Raw genomic sequence first — 21733 nt, forward strand, 5'->3', positions numbered from 1 at the left:
ATGGAAACCTTATGAAATAATGTAGAGCAGACTCTCACTTAGGCCTGAATCAGATCCAATACTAGGGTTAATCTAAGCATAATTTGTGAGTGATGGGGGACTTGCTCAAAGAATCTATGTATTTGGCATAAACGTCCCAGAGGTGGAAGAATTAGGGGGGAAATATAGCATAAAACAGGCTAAAGCAAAGCGTTCTCTCCACTTCCATGGAGATCACAGCACTCCTCTGGCACCTTAAGGGTCAGCAAGGATATTAACATTCTCAAAGATGCACTAGTGGGCATTTTTAAAGTAATTTGGAGAACAGAGAGCATTAACAAAAGAATTTAGGACAGAGGAGAAAGAAAATAAAGGGTATCTTGTGCTAGCAATGGCTGATACACACACATGTGAGACAAGGTCAAATACCTCCCAGAAACACCCAGTGGGAGGAGTTGCTAGTTTAAGTGCCAACAGGATCAAGATGCTACCACCACTGTTTTTTAATATTAACATTGCCTACTTGTATCCAAGGAAGAAAAATCAGATTATTTACATTAAAGAGCTTTGCAAACTACAAAGTTCTATACAAAAGAAATGCAATACTATGCTTTTACATGACTAAAACCTCTAGGCATGTCCTTTCTATTATAGATGCACACTCTTAAAAGAAAAAAATACACACACTTTTTATCACTCTTATGAAATTAAAGCACAAATCTGAACCACTACTGAAATGCAAAGAAAACAGGTTGCCTTACTTTTCGCCTGACCAAGCTTCTGTCTATTTTTAGACATGTATAGGAGTGCTGCTCTTGAATAGCTAATTAAAGAGCTAAGGGGGAAAGTCAATGCGGGGGAAATTCTTTTGATTAACTCATATACTGCATGTATTTCCTCTGCAATAATCTACATCATCCATAGAGTACCCACTTAATCAAAGCTCTTTATCAAGCACCATTTCTGGGAAAGGAAGAGAGGGGCAGGTGTAAAAAAATCCTAAAGAATCCTTCCTCCACCTCTTAAGCAAACCCTTTTCAAACCCTTTTAGTCACCTGTGCTCAATTTTAAAATCTTGGAAACCACCCATCTGAAAGATGAATAGCCCTCAAATTCCAGCATACTGAATTTTTCCCATAGTTAAAGCAAACATGTTTTATGCATGATCTTAAAGTCTAGATAAATGCAGTGGGCAAAACTACATGGACAGTCCTTTCCCACTTCTGCAGACTAATTATAGCCTATTTAGGCCGCTTGACGGAATTCCAGTTCTACTCTTAATCTAAATCTGGAGTGGAATGTCCCTAATATATAAGCATTTACTTTCAGGGTGAACATAGACACTGGACCCTGTTCTCTAGATATTTTACACATTTTATCTACACTCTGAAATAACAAACACATATATTCCTTAAGAAAGGAATATCCTCCCCTGATATGTGGGAGGCACTAAACAAACATTGGTCATTAGTTATTGAATTTATTCCACACCGAGTGATTACTAATTGCCAACCCTGTGCTAAGTAATTGGAATAAAGTTGTGAAGAAGACAAAGTCCCTCCCCTTGTGGAAATTGCATGCATAATAAGTGCATAAACAAATAAATGTTGTAGTTTCAGATGGTATCAAATTCTATTTAAAACTCATGAAGATTAATTAAGATGGTGAATATGAGCAGTTATGAACCATGTGAAAAAACCTTAAGGCAGAGCAGCCCAGGCAGAGAGAACAGCAGATATAAAGGCCCTGAAGGAGGAATGAGCATAGCAGATGGGTATAACAGCAAGACAGGACTGTGGGAGCAAAGAGACTGTGGGTACTTCGTAAGGCTTTGTGGGCCTGAATCAAAATTTGGGCTGTCTCAGATGAGAGTAGAACTGATTGGAAAGAAAGATTTTGGAAGGAAAATGATGCAAAATGAATTGTGTTTGGAGATGGCTCTAACTGCAATGTGGAGAATGGACAGTACAGGGTAAAAGCAGGTCAACAGGCCAGAGAATTACTCAGAAGAAAGTCAGTGTAAGTTGTCCTGAGAGTTTTTGTTTTATTTTTTTCCAAATTTTAGTATAATTTCAAGAAATATGGACCTGTGCAACTTTTTTGAGATTCCTTTTTAAAGAAGTCTGTTGCTAAGCAGGTTGCTATGGAGACTGAGCAAAGCCAGGAAGACAGTGACTTCAGTATTTTATGCAGACTTTATTTAAATACCAGCAAATGGGAGCCAGGAGTAGTTTAATGCCCCAAAGGAAAAAAAAAAAAAAAAAGTGTGAGTTAGGAAAGGTCAGAGAAGGAGCTTGTGTGTGTTTATATGAGTGTGAGTGTGTGTGTGTGTATGTGAGTATAAGAGTATGAATGTGTGTGAGTGTGTGTATGTGGAAGCAAGGGTGTGGGTATGTTGTGGATGTGTCTGTTTTAACCACTCCCAGGAGAAAGATGATTGGTGGCATGCCTCTGGGTGACTATCAGAAGAATTTGTCTAGATGGGAGATATAACTCTTGATTTAACAAGTTAGAACTTGTTAAGGTCCATTGGCGATCAAAAAGCCAGTAAAAACAGGAAGATTGAACTCATTTGAAGAAGAAAGCAAATGTAGCAATAGGAAGGACTGTTTCTCACTAGAGATGGTTTGTTGTTGTACAGTCGCTCAGTGATGTCTGACTCTTTGCGACCCCATGGACTGCAGCACACCAGGTTTCCCAGTCCTTCACTATCTTCACTTCACTTAAGTTTGCTCAAACTCATGTCCATTGAGTCGATGAAGCCATCCAACCACCTCATCCTCTGTTACACCCGTTTCCTTCTGCCTCTATCTTTCCCAGCATCAGGGTCTTTTCCATGGTTTAGAATAGTGTAAAGACAAATCTAGACTTTAAAATTAGACAAAAAATTCAGTAGTTACTTAAAAGACCTTGGGAAAGATTCTTAAATATGTATAAACTTTGGCATCCTCAATTGTAAAATAAGGAGAAATGCTTATTTTGCTGATAGTAGCTGAAAATATTAGTGACCCCCAAAAAATTCATTCTTTTTTTACATAGATGGGAATATCTGGGAGACAACTGACTAATTCAGGCCTCTGTTTCTCAGTTTCCTTCTGAGTCCTTGCTCTCTTCCATCTTCCTTGCTTCCAAATTAAGTCATGTGAGTTCTTCTGGCTAATGGAATATGTGTATGTCACTTCCCAGGCAGTTTTTACAAAGCAGCTGTGCTACTACACATGCTCTCTTTTTCCTATTGGCTGGTTAAATGAGGAGGATGCTGAGAACTTTTATAAAGGAAAGAGCAACCACAAGGTGGAGAAAGCCTGAGTTCTAGAATCACCACATATAGGAAAGAAAATCACTTAAGAGGATCAAAATTAGACAATTTAGATGTATGCAAATAAACTTTAAAGTCTTTGAATTGATCAGCTACTAAAATTTGGGGGTGTTTTATATTGCCAGTCCACGTGCTTATTATGAATGCCGTGAATGATCCAAAGTCCATCACTTAGCAATGCAAGTTTGATTAATTAAATCAAATAGTACTAATTACCTTGTACAAATTACCTAACCTGAGTCTTAATTCACTCATGTGTAAACTATAAATCCCCTAAATATTTTCCTTTATGCTATGAATATCTCCAATTCTGTCCATCATTTTTCAAATTAAGGAGTATTCAAATCCTGCATTACTATTTTTTAAGTTTTTAGGTTGGTCAATGCTCCTCTTAAAGGGTATCACTCAGAATTAAATACATTAACCATAAACAAGTCTAGTATAGCAAGATTAATAACCTTGTCTGTGTTAAATATTAGGTAACTATTGTAGTGAAAGATGATGTGGAAAAAGATGAAACCAGTGTCTCTGTGCCTAAGATAGTAATGAGCTGATGTATATAAGAGTGCCTATGCCTTCATTTCATTGGAGAAGGAAATGGCAACCCACTCCAGTGTTCTTGCCTGGAGAATCCCAGGGATGGGGAAGCCTGGTGGGCTGCCATCTGTGGGGTCGCAGAGTTGGACACGACTGAAGCAACTTAGCAGCAGTAGCAGTAGCCTTCATTTCTTATCAATGCAATCATATTCTGGGAACACAGTATGAACATCACTGTATCTGTTTTAACTCATCATTTTATCATGGGTATCTCCCATTACATTAACTATTTCTTCCAACTTTGTGTTATCTCCAAATCTGATAAATATGGCTCCTATATCTTTCTCTAAGCCATTATCAAAATGCCTAACTGAAAGGTCAAATTCATTATATTTTCTGAAGGACAGTTTTAAATATACCAATAAACATCCACATTTATAAACATATGTTTCCAAATAGCCATCAATCATCATTATACTGAGAAAGTGATTTTTATATGTTTGTGAACTTCTACTTCTTATCTGCTTCCTAGATAATTTCACCTTCCTATTCATCCATCCATAACCAGTCCACTACTGGGAGCCTATGTACTGAAGAAGCAGATGCATTCAACAAACATTTAACAGAGAAATTCTCAAAGGGGAAGCCCCACTTTCAGAGGGCTGTTTTAGAAGTTTGAGAGCATTTTTTTGGTTGTCACAATAATTAGGGAACCCATTAAAATTTCGGGCACAGGGATGACCAGGGGTAATGTTTATACTGCCATGCACAGTGCTGTCCTGCTCATTAGGTGACTGACTCATCTCCACCAACTATCAAATATCATATAGGAGAGTCGTAGATGAGTGATCTCTATACAGTGTCTGAGCCCAGGTCCTAATTCTACTTGGCATGAAAAAACAAACATGTACAAACACACTCACACACACACACATATATATATACACACACACGCACATTTTCTCTGTTTATTACACAGACTTTTTCAGAAAAATCATTATGCTAATCAGCAAAAAGTACTTTCTTAGAAAGTCCATCAAGATTTGTTCACTTTTTTGGAAAAGCACATCATAAACGGCAGTAATCTCATGAAATTCCAGTTTGCATGCAACACTTGTGTGTCATTCTGCACCTTTAGTTGCCACATCAACACTGCGTCTATGACTCTATACACTGAATCTATGTATCAGCTTATATTTCAATTGACAAAGATAAAAGTGTAAATGATATTTGAAAGTTTCCTGTTTTTTAAGTATTTTTCATAAGTAAATGCAAGTGACTAACCACTTAGTATGCCTTCTAGTATATTCATACCTTATCCTTTACTAAAGATATGCATATTATTTGATTATAAATTAGTTTCCTCTGATTTTTTCTTTTTATTAGAGTTGGGGTATAATATTTATGTTTTTGAAAATATGTGTAAATAGGTTTTATTATTTAAATGTCAGGATAGTAAATGGAATATTTCAAAGTATTTGCTATAAAAAGGGAATAGTTAGGTCTGATAGGATTAAAAATACCAATTTAGGGCTTTCCTGCCAGCTTATTGGTAAAGACTTCACCTGCCAATGTAGGATCCATGGCCCAGGAAGATCCCACATACCAGGGCAACTAACCTTGTGCACCACAACTACTAAGGCTGTGCTCTAGAGCCCATGAGCAGCAACTGCTAGAGCCCAGGCTCCACAACAATAGAAGCCGCCTCAATGAGAAGACCACACACAGCAACTAGCCCCACTTGCCACAACTAGAGAAAAGTCTGTGCAGCAATAAAGACCCAGCACAGCCAAACGTAGATAAATAAATTATTTAAAATATCAATTTAATGCTTTATATAAACAAAGACTTCTGCGGTTGGGTTTGGTAGAGACTAAACAATAAGAAATAGTTCTGATTTAAAGAGCAAAAGAATAGATTAGAAACAGATATGTAATAAACACAATGATAGACATATGAAGAAAGTACAAAAGACACACAGAAGGGAAGCACCTAATTTTGTCCTGAGCATGTAGCAGGTGCTGTCATTGCCCCTTAGCCCTCATCATTCCTTTATCTGCTGACAGGTTCTTACTGCACGTACTTGTGATTTTCTGCCTCTGGTCTTTCTCTGATCATCTTTCTTTGAGCATGTTCACCCCATGCTCAGGGCAGGCTGGAAGAACCACTGAAACAATCATCTATCCTCTTGCAAGACCAATTCTCAAGCAATGAGAGGAAAGAATTGATGCATACATACCCCAGCTTCATCATCTATCAGGGAAAGAAACTACTTGAATGCAAGTCCTCATTTTAGGGTACTTCTGGGTAAGCTCAACTTAAGATAGGTTGTAAATTTCATTTGCTGTTTGCTCGAAGATCCATTCCCTACCTCCTCTCTGATCTGCTTTGCATCTCAAGGAACCGAATTTCCCAGGCTCTCCTTGGCAAGTGACATCTAGTTGTTTGTAAATGGAAGTCATTGGTGGAAGAATGAGGGGCAAGAATAGAGGAGAAGGCAGGAGATTTACGTATCTCTCACACTACATGGGCTTCCCTGGTAGCTCAGATGGTAAAAAATCCGCCTGCAGTGCAAGAGACCTGGGATTGATCCCTGGGTTGGGAAGATCCCCTGGAGAAGGGACTGGCAATCTACTCCAGTATGCTTACCTGGAGAATTCCATGGACAGACCATGGGGTCGCAAAGAGTCGGACACAGTTGAGTGACTGACACTCTCACTTTCATTCTACATGATGGTATCTCCAGCAGCAACTGTGCTCTCTCTGGTCCAACTCCCAAGGAACAACCTGTCATCAGGTCCCACTTGCAGCCCACACCATGGTTCTAGTTTGGACAATCCCAAATCCTAGCCTCTGATAAGCCAGAGGCTTATTTTCTCCTTCCAGTATGACTTTTCTAGGAAATTCAAACAGTTTAGTGCTTTTGGAATATTCAGCATAAGATGGTGAATGACAGGAAATGAGCTAGAAAAGTCAGAAGCAGTTAGATGAAAAAGGATGTCAGATGCATCTTATGGGATTTATCTTGTTAAGTAAAATTTCCTGAATTTAAATACTGTTTCTTTTTTCTTTTAGAAAACCCTTCATAGTGTTGAGTTACTCAACTGTGTGTGAATCTTTATTTTTAAATGACAAGACAGTTTTTTTCATATGTTTTTAGTCTGTATATTTCTTTGGGCAACAAAATTATGTCCACCCCAATGACAATACAATGCCAATGAGACACATGTCAGACAGGGGCTTATGAAATGTGAATCCTAAAACCTGTTCTCCCCCATTGGGATGAAGATGACATAGGCAAACAAATAAAAGAAGAACCATTAGAGGTTACTTCACCATCTGGATAAATATCTGCCCTCAAAACGCTTCCTAACTCTTGCAACTTTAAAGAAAATTGGAGGCCAAAATCTGATGTATATGAGTCAAGACACTTTACCCTAAGTGAATTACTACTTCTTATTCTTTCAGTGCAAACAAAATCTAAAGATTGCACAAGGGCTAACTGTATTAAAACAATCTGGGAAACTGTAAGTTAATTGTTTTTCTTCTTGGTTCCTTCTTTCCAACTCCAAAAAAGAAGGGTAACACAGGAATAGTTGCCTAAAACCTAAACTGATAAACCATAGAATACTAAATGCCAAAGTTTAATAAAACAGGAAGCAACAATTTTGTGCTTTTCTATGTTTTCAGAGGTCTGGTGAATGTTATCACAAGGGTTGTTAAATTAGCTAAAGCTTAATTCATTTTACTCAGGATATATTAAAAATAAAAAGGAAGCAAACTTCAGAAACCACTGTTATTTTATTTTCAAGTTCTGTCCCCATGACCAAATTTCAGCAGAAGTCATGATAAGTTAGGGAGTAAACAAAAACATCTTTGACAAAAACTACATTGATTGATGTGGACATAGAGGGGGATAAGCATAGCTCAGGCATTTCTAGAGATGATTCAAGTGTTTTCAAGTCTTCATGGCACCCCACTCCAGTACTCTTGCCTGGAAAATCCCATGGATGGAGAAGTCTGGTGGGCTGCAGTCCATGGGGTCGCTAAGAGTCGGACACAACTGAGCGACTTTCCTTTCACTTTTCACTTTCATGCATTGGAGAAGGAAATGGCAACCCACTCCAATGTTCTTGCCTGGAGAATCCCAGGGACGGCGGAGCCTGGTGGGCTGCCACCTCTGGGGTCGCACAGAGTCGGTCGGACACGACTGAGCGACTTAGCAGCAGCAGCAAGTCTTCATATCCTAGTGCTCACTAAACCTCCTTAGTTAAAAAAAAAAAAGTGCTTTCCTTTGTGGGAGACTCACAATTTTCCTAGCATTGCAGTATGACATTTTCCCCAATAGGCTGTCAAAAACTAGGGCATCGAATTGCAATTTTTTGCCAAGCAGTTTCCCTTCTGACTTATAAAAACAAGTGATATTTCATCCTTCTTTATTGGAGTCACTTAAATGTAACATAAACTAAACCCCAAGGGCTCTATCAAAGTGATACAAATTTGAAGAATTCAAAGAATATCTATTATTTCCTTAATTCCAGTAACTATTTTCTCCCTATTACACTGTATGACTTCTTTTATAAGAAGTCATAATTTATGACTTCATAAATAATTATCATTATTTAGCCACAAAGAACTTGAGGGACTTCCCTGGTTGTCCACTAGTTAAGAATCTTGCTTGTCAGTGCAGGAAATATATGCGTTCATCCCTGGTGTCGGAAGATTCCACATCCTGTGGGGCAACAGTCAGTGTGCCACAACTACTGAAGCCTATGAACCCTAGAGCCTGTGTTCTGCAAGAGAAACCACTGTAATGAGAAGCCTGCACATTGAAACTAGAGAGTAGCCCCCACTCACCACAACTGGAGGAAGTCTGCACACAGCAATGAAGACCCAATACAGCCAAAAACAAATAAAATTAATTAAAAAAAAATACTTGCAGAACATGTCACTACATGATCCCCACGTATTCTATCATTTAAAGACTGCCTTGATTCTAAAACTGAAGTATGATGATGCAAAAAACAAAAAACATAAGAAAAAAACCTCAGTCAAGGGGATAGATCAAGACTCCTAAATACCACATTTTTAAGCAGGCTCATTGATACCTGAGGGGTAGTAATTTGCCACCATATTGTAAGTTTCACTAAATAGAAGTCCAATAAGATTTATAAGCAATCAAAAAAGAATTTATTGATCTCCTGTATTATGTAGCTTGTGTCTCACAGGCTTAGCTGTAAATGCTGGCGTTAGTTACCATCTTTACAATGTGGAAAGAAAACTCTAAATTTCCTTAAGTCTCAATGCCCTCATAATGCAGAATATTGAAATGCTGATTTCTTCCTTAAAGTAATACTGTGAAGATAAAATTAGATAATTCCCTGAAGTCATAGTCTGGATATATTTCTTTTTCTTATCTGATCTCAAGTACAAGTACTTGGTAGAGTTATGGTAGGGAAGATTGTTAAATAGTCTGGGTGACTATTTTGAACTGAATGTTTGTGTCCTTTCAGAATCCTTATGCTGAAGTCTTAATGCCCAATATGATTGTCTTTAGTGGTAGAGGAATCTGGGAGGTAATCAGGTTTGGATGAGGTCATGTGGCTCGAGCCCCCATAGTGGAACTGAAGCCCTTAAAAGGGGATAAAGAGCCCTGAGCCCTCTCTCTTCACCATGTGAGGAAACCAGAAAGAAAGCTTGAAATATATACATATAGATATATAGATCAGAGAAGGCAATGGCACCCCACTCCAGTACTCTTGCCTGAAACTTCCATGGACAGAGGAGCCTGGTAGGCTGCAGTCCATGGGGTCGCGAAGAGTCGGACACGGGACACTACTGAGCGATTTCACTTTCACTTTTCACTTTCATGCATTGGAGAAGGAAATGGCAACCCACTCCAGTGTTCTTGCCTAGAGAATCCCAGGGATGGGGGAACCTGGTGGGCTGCCATCTGTGGGGTTGCACAGAGTCGGACAAACTGAAGCCACTTAGCAGATATATAGATAGATAGATTTTTTTTTTTCTAGAAAGATACAACCTACCCAAACTAGGTTGTATTTTTCTAGAAAAAAAATTCAGTTTTGGTAGGCTTTATCTTTCTAGAAAAAAAAATATATATATATATATATATAACTGAATCATTTCCTGTACAGCAGAAATTAATATTGTAAATCAACAATACTTCAAAAAATAAGTTTTAAAAAAGTCAACTTGATTCTGGGGAAAGACTAACAAATAATCACCATGTGTGCTGACTTTATAATCTAATCATCACATAAAATGTGATTCCATCAGTACAATTCAGTCACTCAGACGAGTACCACTCTTTGCAACCCCACGAATCACAGCAAGCCAGGCCTCTCTGTCCATCATCAACTCCCAGAGTTCACCCAAACTCATGTCCATTGAGTCGGTGATGCCATCCAGCCATCTCATCCTCTGTCGTCCCCTTCTCCTCCTGCCCTCAATCCCTCCCAGCATCAGTCTTTTCCAATGAGTCAACTCTACATGAAGTGGCCAAAGTACTGGAGTTTCAGCTTTAACATCATTCCTTCCAAAGAACACCCAGGACTGATCTCCTTTAAAATGGACTGGTTGGATATCCTTGCAGTTCAAGGGACTCTCAAGAGTCTTCTCCAACACCACAGTTGAAAAGCATCAATTCTTCGGTGCTCAGCTTTCTTCACAGTCCAAATCTCACATCCATACATGACCACAGGAAAAACCATAGCCTTGACTAGACGGACATTTGTTGGTAAAGTAATGTCTCTGCTTTTTAATATGCTGTCTAGGTTGGTCATAACCTTCCTTCCAAGGAGTAAGTGTCTTTTAATTTCATGGCTGCAATCACCATCTGCAGTGATTTTGGAGCCCCCCAAAATAAAGGCTGACACTGTTTCCACTGTTTCCCCATCTATTTCCCAGGAAGTGATGGGACCAGATGCCATGATCTTAGTTTTCTGAGCGTTGAGCTTTAAGCCAACTTTTTCACTCTTCTTTTTCATTTTCATCAAGAGGCTCTTTAGTTCTTCACTTTCTGCCATAAGGGTGGTGTCATCTGCATATCTGAGGTGATTGATATTTCTCCCGGCAATCTTGATTCCAGCTTGTGGTTCTTCCAGTCCAGCGTTTCTCATGATGTATTCTGCATATAAGTTAAATAAGCAGGGTGACAATATACAGCCTTGACGTACTCCTTTTCCTATTTGGAACCAGTCTGTTGTTCCATGTCCAGTTCTAACTGTTGCTTCCTGACCTGCATATAGGTTTCTCAAGAGGCAGGCCAGGTGCTCTGGTATTCCCATCTCTTTCAGAATTTTCCACCTTTTATTGTGATCCACATAGTCAAAGGCTTTGGCATAGTCAATAAAGCAGAAATAGATGCTTTTCTGGAACTCTCTTGCTTTTTCCATGATCCAGTGGATGTTGACAATTTGATCTCTGGTTCTTCTGCCTTTCCTAAAACCAGCTTGAACATCTGGAAGTTTACGGTTCATGTATTGCTGAAGCCTGGCTTAGAGAATTTTGAGCATTACTTTACTAGCGTGTGAGATTAAGTGCAATTGTGTGGTAGTTTGAGCATTTTTTGGCATTGCCTTTCTTTGGGATTGGAATGAAAACTGACCTTTTCCAGTCCTGTGGCCACTGCTGAGTCTTCCAAATTTGCTGGCATATTGAGCCAGCAATGCACTTTCACAGCATCATCTTTCAGGATTTGAAATAGCTCAACTGGAATTCCATCACCTCCACTAGCTTTGTTCGTAGTGATGCTTTCTAAGGCCCACTTGACTTCACATTTCAGGATGTCTGGCTCTAGCTGAGTGATCACCATCATGATTATCTTGGTTGTGAAGATCTTTTTTGTACAGTTCTTCTGTGTATTCTTGCCATCTCTTCTTAATATCTTCTGCTTCTGTTAGGTCCATACCATTTCTGTCCTTTTTCGAGCCCATCTTTGCATGAAATATTCCCTTGGTATCTCTAATTTTCTTGAAGAGATCTCTAGTCTTTCCCATTCTGTTGTTTTCCTCTATTTCTTTGCATTTATCACTGAGGAAGACTTTCTTATCTCTCCTTGCTATTCTTTGGAACTCTGCATTCAGATGCTTATATCTTTCCTTTTATCCTTTGCTTTTCACTTCTCTTCTTTTCACAGCTATTTGTAGTGCCTCCCCAGACAGCAGTTTTGCTTTTTTGCATTTCTTTTCCATGTGATTCCATAGGAACTATGTAAAAATCTCTCTCTTTGTGCTGGGCATACACATGTTAATATCTCATCTGCTCTCTTGCCTTTAGTATAATTGGATTTCTTATCTTATATTAGGTCCAGAGAAGGATACAAAGAAAGTTTAGAGGTTTCCCCTAAAATTAAAAATACAACTACCAGGTAAGTCCCTGATGGTCCGGTAGTTAAGACTCCACACTTCCACTGCAGGGAGCACAGTTTCAATCACTGGTCAGGGAATTCAGATCCTGCATGCCATGTGGCCAAAAAAAAAAAAAACAGAATTACCATATGATCCAGCAATTCACTTTGGGATATTTATCAAAAATATTAAAAGAAATAAAAGCACAAACTCAAAAAGTTAAATGCAACCCCATACACACATTCATGGCAACATTATTTTCAACAGCCAAGATAAGGAAGCAATCTGAGTCCATCTATGGATGAATAGATTTTAAAATGGATATATATATATATATATATATATATATATAAATAAAAAAGAGAGAGAGATGTACATAAATACATAATGGATTATTATTCAGCCATAAAAAGAATGAAATTTGGCCATTTGCAACAACCTAGATGGTCCTCTAGGGCATTATGCTAAGTGAAATAAATCAGACAGAGAAAGGTAAATACTATATGATCTCACATGTAGAATCTAAAATAAAACAAAACACCAAGATCTTAGATACAGAGAACAGATCAGTGATTGCCAGAGGTAAGGGGTTGAAAGGGGGAGAAATGGGTGAAGGAAGTCAAAACGTGAAAAGCAAAAAAAAATGCAGTTGAAGTACAGCGACCACAGAAATTCTGAATCATATTCAAAATGCCAAGTCTTTTCTATATATGTTTGTATTTTTAAAGTATAAAAAATATCGCCCTCAAGAATTGGTCTTCATAAAACAGAACAATTTGTGAGAATACAAATTTATGTGCTAAACTGAGTAGTACAGATATGGAAGCATTTTCAATTTCTGGCTTTGCAGTGCATTATGAATAAAATATTCTATCTCACTGCTTTACATTTTATAGAAATATTTTTAAAAGATGGTGGGTTTCACAGTGCAATTTCAAAATCAGATCAAGGATGCTATTTTATAATAGAACAGATTTTAGAGATAAGCAGACCTGAGCTTGAGTTTATTCATTTAACCTTCCTGAAATTATTATAGTAGAGGTTATAAATATCTACTCATGGAATATCAGGAGGACTAACTGAGATGCACCCAGCACTGTGCCAAACACAAAACAAATAATAAATAACCATTATTGTTGTTACCATAATTTGTGCCTATCAGTCTGATTTGACATTCAAATAGTCTCTTCCACAGAGGCAATAAGGACCATATAAATATAATAACTTGAGATTTTGTGATGAAACAGATCTGCTTTGTACACACACACACACACACACACACACACACACCACTTCTCAGCAGAGCTGGTCACAGACCCAACAGCTCGTGGAGGCAGATGTTGGGAGTTGCCATCTGCAGTCCACACTCAGTCACAGGAAGGAATGTTCCCTACCCAAGGGCATTCTGCTTCATTCTCTCCCCCACCCCCACCCCCACTCCTCATCCAAGCACATAATTTGCATGAGTAGGTGGTATCAACCCCTTAATCAAGTGTGACTCATTTCCTCCCCAATATATGAATCAAAAAAGAATAGAACATGACCAGACCCCCAGGAATTAGCCAGGTAGCAGCATTCGTCCAAGAAGTTAACATTCACTTGGCTTGTGGAGAAGAAATTTTCTGTTTAATGGGACCATTCTGTCACTCTTTCAGAAACAGTTGTGGAAGCTGCTAATGACAGAATGTCAGAAGAATTTTAACCATTGAAGCAAAACAAGTCAATGAAAAGGGAAGAACCAAATGTCACAAAAGGTCTCTTTTTTTCTGAAGGGTCTTCAACTCAGCTATTTAAAAATGTGATCCTCTCTCTCAGAGGTATCCTCTCCCAGTTTTTTTATGTCTGGGTGTGATTTCTGTCTTTGCTAGCAAGCCAGAAATAGCCTCTTTCCTCTGATGTGTGCATGTGTTTGTGGGGGTGGATAGAGAAAAGAGAGAAGCAAAAAGTAAATGGAGGCAGATGGGGGGAGGCATCTCCTACGAGTTCCCAGGTTTGCAAGGGCACACAGGCCCACTCAAGCCCGAGCTGTCCACACTGGTCTCCCTGCATCCTCTGGCCTTCTCTCTCATGAATCGTGAACAGAAGAATTTCCACGCTTCTCTACAGGCGAGTAGGAGACTGTTTGGGCTAGAATCAAGTAGATGGAGTCACTGTTGCAGTGTACAACACCTACTATAAATTCTTGTGTGATTGTTAGCTTTAGAATAGCTCTTGATATTTTATCAATTTATTCACTGAGGGAGGAGAAGTATCATCAAGAAAACACATGGGATCTTAACAAATTTCTTCCTTCATTGCCTGCCCATGCTGAAAGTGCCATCTTTTGAAAATGTTTACATGTTTTAGTACATGAAAATGCTCATCTGTACCTTCCCCTGGGGCCTCTTCCTCTTCACCCACCTTCCATTTTAAGTTTGATTTCTTCTTCTAGAGTTAGGTATAATTCACGGAACAGTGTTTACAAAGGTGAGTTTCTTTCAAGTCAGCCACAGGTCACTTAGTCCAGGGGCCAACTTGAACATGGGTAAGGAAGTCTGTAGGTGTCCCTAGGAGAGGAGGCAAGAGTTTAGCTCCAACTTAAGAAGATGTGTCCCTGAGATAACTTACCCCCCATCACTGATGTCTGTGTCAGCTGCTGATTTAGAATTAGATTCCACTCCAAGTGTTCACACTTATGGGGGTGGAGAAAGGGATTGGGCAGCCAAGAGTTATTTGAATGATTCAGCTACAGCCACGAAACTGTGCTAGGTGGTTACCAAGCAACAGTCTCAAAAGCCTTCTGGCAGCTCTCTTTAGGATCTCTCTCCTCTTTGCAGTCAACCCTTCTTTGCTTAGCATGTACTTTCTGCCTATAATTTCTATCCTCTTTTGCTCTTGCTGAATTTTTATTCACTTTTCATGACTTTCCAAGTGCCATCCCTTCTCTGAAGCTCTTCACTGCTCTGACACTCACTCTGCAGAAAGAATAATGGGGTGGAAATTAATCTAATTGGCCCAGATCATCTTTTTGAGCCACAAAAGCACCCAAGTCAGAGGTCACTAGCCCTTACTCACTTTGGTTTATATGTCCACTATTTTTCTCCATAAGGTTAAGACTATGGTACCAACATGCAATGAAACATGGACATTTAGGGAATGGGGTCTGTTTTATAAAGGATGAAAAATATCCCATAGAAAAGGCAATATAAAATCTCTTCTCCCTAACATTTCTCAAACCTGTGCTGTATTTCCAGGGCCAGGCTGCCTCCTGACTGGCAAATAAGGAAAATATACCTCAAATTAAGAAATTCTGGGCTTCCCTGGTGGCTCAGCCAATAAAGAATCTGCCTGCAATGCAGGAGACCCAGGTTTGATCCCTGGATTGGGAAGATCCCCTGGAAAAGGGAAAGGCTACCCACTCCAGTATTCTTCCCTGGAGAATTCCATGAGAGTGGAGCATGACAGGCTACAGTCTGGGGTCACAAGGAGTCAGACATGACTGAGCAACTAACACTTTCACTTTCAATAAATTTTATAGAGAAGTATATGACAAAATATGGCAATATGTATGACCAAAAATAAACCAATAAATGCAACTAATGGAAAGTTAGGGCTTGTCTATAGTCTATCACTTCTAATGAAAAATGTTTCCATTTGAGTTTCATTATGTATCTTTGTATGAAGGTTAACATACATCTGCTCATTTTGAGTGGGCGTAGCATGATCTCTGCTGAAGTGACTTAGCAGCAGCAGCATGATCTCTGGAGTTCAAAGGACTAGGTTTTAGTACCACTTCTGCTATTGTTTACTATAAAGCTTTGACAGAACTATTTTATCATTTTAAACTTCCTTTATCAGTAAAATGAAAATATGAATACTAGTTAACATTTATTAAGCATTACTATGTACTCAGCATTGTGTTATATAAACTTTACATATGCTACCTCATTTAATACTCACAAATACCAAGTGTTTAGCCCCAGTCTATAGATAGAGAAGATCATTATAACAATTACATTTATAACAAACATTGATTGAAGGGCCTTAAGAAATGGCAACCCACTCCAGTATTCTTGCCTGGAGAATCCCATGGAGGGAGGAGCCTGGTAGGCTACAGCACACGGCGTCGCAAAGAGTTGGACACGACTGAGCTACTTCACTTTCACTTTATACTTGAGGTAGCTACTATTATAATCCTTTATTAACAGATTAGGCACCGAGGTACCAAGAGGGTAAATAGTCTGCTCAAATTCATACAGCTTTTAAGTACAGAGCTAGATTCCAACACCAGTCTCTCTCTAAAGCTTGTGCTGTGAACCAGAATGCACCACTGATCTAAATATTGCTGCTGCAGAGCTGCCACATGTGTTTCTTGGGAGGAACCAATGAGACTTTAACAATGAAAAGGTTTGGATGCTGTAAATCTCTATAACAGCAATGGAAAATGCATGGCATCTATGTTACCACTCCTCCTCTGTCTACCAAAGAAATTGCTAATTGCAGGTGGTAGCAAACTATAGCCCTTCAGTGGGCCAAATTTTGCTACCTATTATATAAATAAAGTTTTATTGGAATACAACCATGCCCATTTCTTTCTGTATTACCTTGGCTGCTTTTGGTCTGTGATGGAAGAGAGGGGTTGCAACACAGATCATATGGCCCTCAAACCTAAAATATTTACTATTTGGCCCTGTACCCACCCCCACCCCCCACCCCCAAAATGGCCAACCCCTGTATTGCAGCACAATTTTATACCAACCAATAAACAGTTTGAATTGTTATCAACCAATTGCTCCTATCACCCACTAGGATTAATTGACTATTAGGTATTCTGATGATTTAAAAAATCATTTATCGTTACCACTAAATCAAATAGAGAAACCAAATCATTAATAAATCAGTGGACTCGAGTTAGGTCACATTTGGGAAGTCAGCTTCCTTGTTTCTTGGGCTTTTCTTAAACTTTGTGTGGAAAGCTCTTTTCTTTAACCATGGGAATCACCCAGTTAAAGGAGTATTTCTAACCTAGGGTTGGGGTGGGCAGATTAGAGATTACTGGTAGGCCACATCCTCATTCCATTTTTTTTCTGGAGATCCTTCTGGATGTGGCCTCTGTAGACTTCAATATCACACTATGACTAACTCTGCCCCCTAATGAACCAAGTCTGATTCACCAAATATCTAAAACAAAAGGAAAAATGCAGATAAGAAAGGACTATCTGAAAACCTTCAGGGAAAGCACTGTAGAGAGAATGAAGGGGATGGGGTTGTCTAAGTTGCCCATTCTGGTACATTCAGAAATCCTATTTCAAGCAAACTTCAAATCTCATTATCTTGTTCCCAAAGGCCAAGCACAAAAATGACCACAGCACAACTATCTTAACTTTGGGAAGGACAATTTTTAAAGTGCAGGACTTCAGTCATGTACAGAGTGACCTGAAGAGCAGCAATGTAGCCTATATACAACAATTCCCAGTAGCTTATCTTAAGGGAATATTGTGCATGCAGATTTCCAAGACACCCACACCTCAGAGATAATGCCAGTGACTTAATCAAATACTTTTCTGCCTGCACAACTGTGATACCTAAAGCTGCTAGGAACATCATTTTTAGACATCCGTGGGAGGGATTCTTTTTGTAATTCTGCATTTCTTTAACTCCCACCACATGTCTAGGCTTGCCTTCCAAAGACACACACTGCCACCTTTTCAGAGCATTCTTTGTCTTTTTTTTTTTTTTTAGCCATGGACTTAGTAGCCTTCCTAGGGTTGCTTGCAGCAAATGCTAAAATAGCAAGTATGATTTCACTGGCAGTACATGAACTGACCTGAGAGCAAATCCCATTGGGTCCTCTAGAACTGAGTCTGTCATCCCTCCTTCCTCTCAATGTGCTTTTGTTCTTACCTCCTCAGGCACCATTCCACTCTCCTAAAACATCCAATGAGAACAAAGGATCAGTTAACTCTGACACCTTTAAGGGGACAGCTATTCAAGTAAAATCCTAAGACAATGCTGGTGAACAAGGCATAGAGCCAATGTTCTGAAAGCCCATCTCTGATGGGTGAGCAAGATTAATAAATAGAACATGCAAAAGGGTGGACTAAGTTCTGTGACAAGAGTAAACAAAAGAGAATATGAAATCACACAGAATAGAGCAGGTATCACAGTAGGCTTCCAAGAATATATATTTCAGCTGAGGTAGAGACCATAATGAGCAACCCTGGTGGCTCAGTGGTAAAGAATCCATCTGCCAATGCAGAGATGAGGGTTCAATCCCTAGATCAGGAATATCCCCTGGAGAAAGAAATGGCAAACCATTCCAGTATTTTTTCTTGCCTGGGAAATGCCATGGACAAAGAAGCCTGGTGGCATATAGTCCATGAGGTAACAGGAATCAGCCCTGACTTAGCTATTAAACAACAACAACAGGAAACATAAATGAGATTTAGCCAAAAAAAGACAGTGGAGAGAAAACTGTTCCAGCCACAAGGGATGGCATGTACAGAGACCTGGAAGAGACAGAAAACATTTGGAAACTGCAGGAAGGCTCGTAGAACCAGTTAAATAATTAAGCATATAAACTCACTCATCAGAAAGATCTGAATTTCAATTCTATGACTTGGGGCAGATTATTTAACCTTTCTGTGCCTCAGTTTCCTCATCTATAAAAGGGAGATGATAAGAAGCACATAATAAGCTCTCAAAACCCATTAGTGATTATTACACTAGCATTGTATTACTTTATTATAATTCATTATTTTTTAGCATTATTTTTATTATTTTTAATATTAAAATATTACCTTTTATTATTAAACCTCAATTTAAGTCTCAACTGAAGAAAAAACAGAATAACACTTTACCTTCCTGGGTTTTAACATATTAAAATTATACATGGTTTTAAATAAAAAATAAATTCCTGTTTAAACTCTGTTAGGAATGCATTTACCTGCAAATAAGGGAAGAACTTCTGATAGAGTCAATATAAAACACTAAAATTAAACATTAGTGGGAGGTTTTCTCACACAAAAAGAAACCTAGAACTTCCCTGGTGGTCCAACAGTTAAGAATCTGCCTGTCACAGGTTCAATCCATGGTCTGAGAATATTCCACATACCCAAGGGCAAATAAGCCCTCAAGAGCCACACTACTGAGCCCCCTGGCTCTAGAGCCTGTGCTCTGCAACAGGAAAAGCTACTGCAATGAGAAGCTGTGGCACCACAGTGAAGAGAAGCCCTAGCTCTCTGCAACCAGAGACAGTCCACCTGCAACAACAAAGACCCAGCACAGAAAAAGAAAAAAAAAAGAAACCAGGATATAGGTTCCTGCTGGTGCTGATTTTGTAAATTGATGACATTTGGGCTGGCATTTCTGCAGTTCTTTTGAAATTTCTCTGTGCTTGCTGCTTCCATCACAAATGGTAGCTTTGTTTCCTAATGGTAAATTCATATTAAGTAAGAAAAGCTGGGGAAAGGGTTATGTCCGACACACACCAGGTTATATTCCCTTTGAAGAGGGAAGTGAAACCTTACCCAGAAACTTCCAGGAGACATTCACCTACACCAGTTTACCAGAACAGCAATGTGTGGCTAACTCTGGTTCAAGGGAGGCTGGAAAGTGACCATTCATCTAGGAATATTGCTACTCAACTCAGAGTTTGTCAGCAAGAAAGGAGAGAATGGATATTAATGACCAATCAATACTTTCTGCCATAGTATTACTTAATGACTCTTCCATGTGCCAAGCTCTGTGTAGAGTGCTTTATATGAATTATTTTATTTACTCTTCACATTTTATACAACGATGCACTTATTACTGCTGCTACTGCTACTGCTGCTAAGTCGCGGCAGCCCACGAGGCTCCCCGTCCCAGTCGCAAGAACCAACTCCAAAGAATGAAAGTGAAAGTGAAAGTGAAGACCCATAGACGGCAGCCTACCAGGCTCCTCCATCCATGGGATTTTCCAGGCAAGAGTAGTGGAGTGGGGTGCCATCGCGGTGTTATTTAATGGATAAGGAGATAGAGGCACAGATAGAGAAAGAGTAATTTGGGCCTCACATATTGCCTTCTCCAGGGGATCTTCCCAACCCAGGTATTAAACCCAGGTCTCCCACATTGTAGGCAGATTCTTCACTGTCTGAGCCACAGGGGAAGCCCTGACTAATACACACAACTATTAGGTGGTAAAGGTGGGTGCCAAAGCCAGACAAATGGACTCCAGGCCATGGAGCCAGAAAGAAAGAAATTGTTCATAGGGCCTCTCCAAAATGAACTCACATTTTGAGCTACTATTGTGGTTGAAATATAGTGTGAGAAACCACGAGCTTTCGCGTTCCTCTAAACGTCCATCCCACAACTCTGGCACCCAGCTTTTTCGCAGTACCTGTGTTGAGCACTGTGTCATCTCACATACTCCTTCCTGTCTCACCATGCCTGCCCTTGTGCTTCTTGAGTTAAGGGGCATATCCTAAATTTAAGTCCACCTCTCCATCAACAACTTGTCTTCAACAAACCCAAAAGAATGCTGCTAATCAAAGAAAATCAACCAGAGTTTGGTTTTAAATTCAAAAGCCCTCTGAGTTCTGCTTTCCTAGGCATAGAGTCTGTCCCTTAGCAGCCTCAAAGTGGCGGTACTGGGGGTAGAGGAATCATGGGCTAGGGATGCATGGCAGAGACAGACTTCAAATATCCCAGCTCTTCTCAAATAAAGAAGCATCTTTAACTTTTCTCTGTTTCTTCTCTTCTTAGCTCCTCTCAATTCTGATTTGAGGGAATCAGAAAAGTTCTGTATTTCTTATTAGGAATAGCATAAAAGAGTAATGTGGCATCAGTGTCTTGACCTAAGACCTATAGGTCTGGGGATGTGTATCTTCATCAAACATCAGTAATTTAGGGTCTATTTAATGAGATAAGTAAATCATAACAGCAAGCATGTACCTAGACCTAATATAGATCCAGCTGTTAGTCCACTCAAGTAGCTAAAAAAGGAGACAAAAACAATCACTATGCCTCTTTCATTAAACTTTAGGCATGAGAATAATTTGAGCTTGGTCAGTGTCATGTAGTTGATGCTATTTTTTTTGTTGAAAGTTCCTTGTGTTTCTGCAGAGATCCACCCAGCAATACCCCCTTTGCATTGGAACCTGGTGGTTATGTCTTACCCTTAGGTCTTGCCCTTCTCTCTCCACAGCTAGAGCTGCTATTCTGAAATAGCTACCTGCTGGCTCCTTACTGTCCTACCCACTGTTCTCTGTCAGAGCCTGCATGCTCCTCAGTTCTGGGTAACCTTTGGTTACAATGTAGAAGTTATAACAACTCCAGTCATGGGGTTTTTGCACTGTTGGTGAGCTTGATCAGAGGGATCAGTTGGATGCTTCTCCTGCTCTGAGTAATCAGACCAGTACATCAGCCTGTGATGTCTGAAGGAGTCAGAGCCTTCTGGGTCTGCTAGGTAAGAAAGTAAAGTCATTCCTATTGTCCTCGGTGATCTCTTCATGAAAAGCCTTACCTGCCAACAACCAAAGAAGAATGGGTGAGCGAAAAACTGGCTGGA

This window comes from Bos mutus, chromosome 3 (assembly GCF_027580195.1).
Source record: "Bos mutus isolate GX-2022 chromosome 3, NWIPB_WYAK_1.1, whole genome shotgun sequence".
In the NCBI taxonomy this organism is placed as follows: Eukaryota; Metazoa; Chordata; class Mammalia; order Artiodactyla; family Bovidae; genus Bos; species Bos mutus.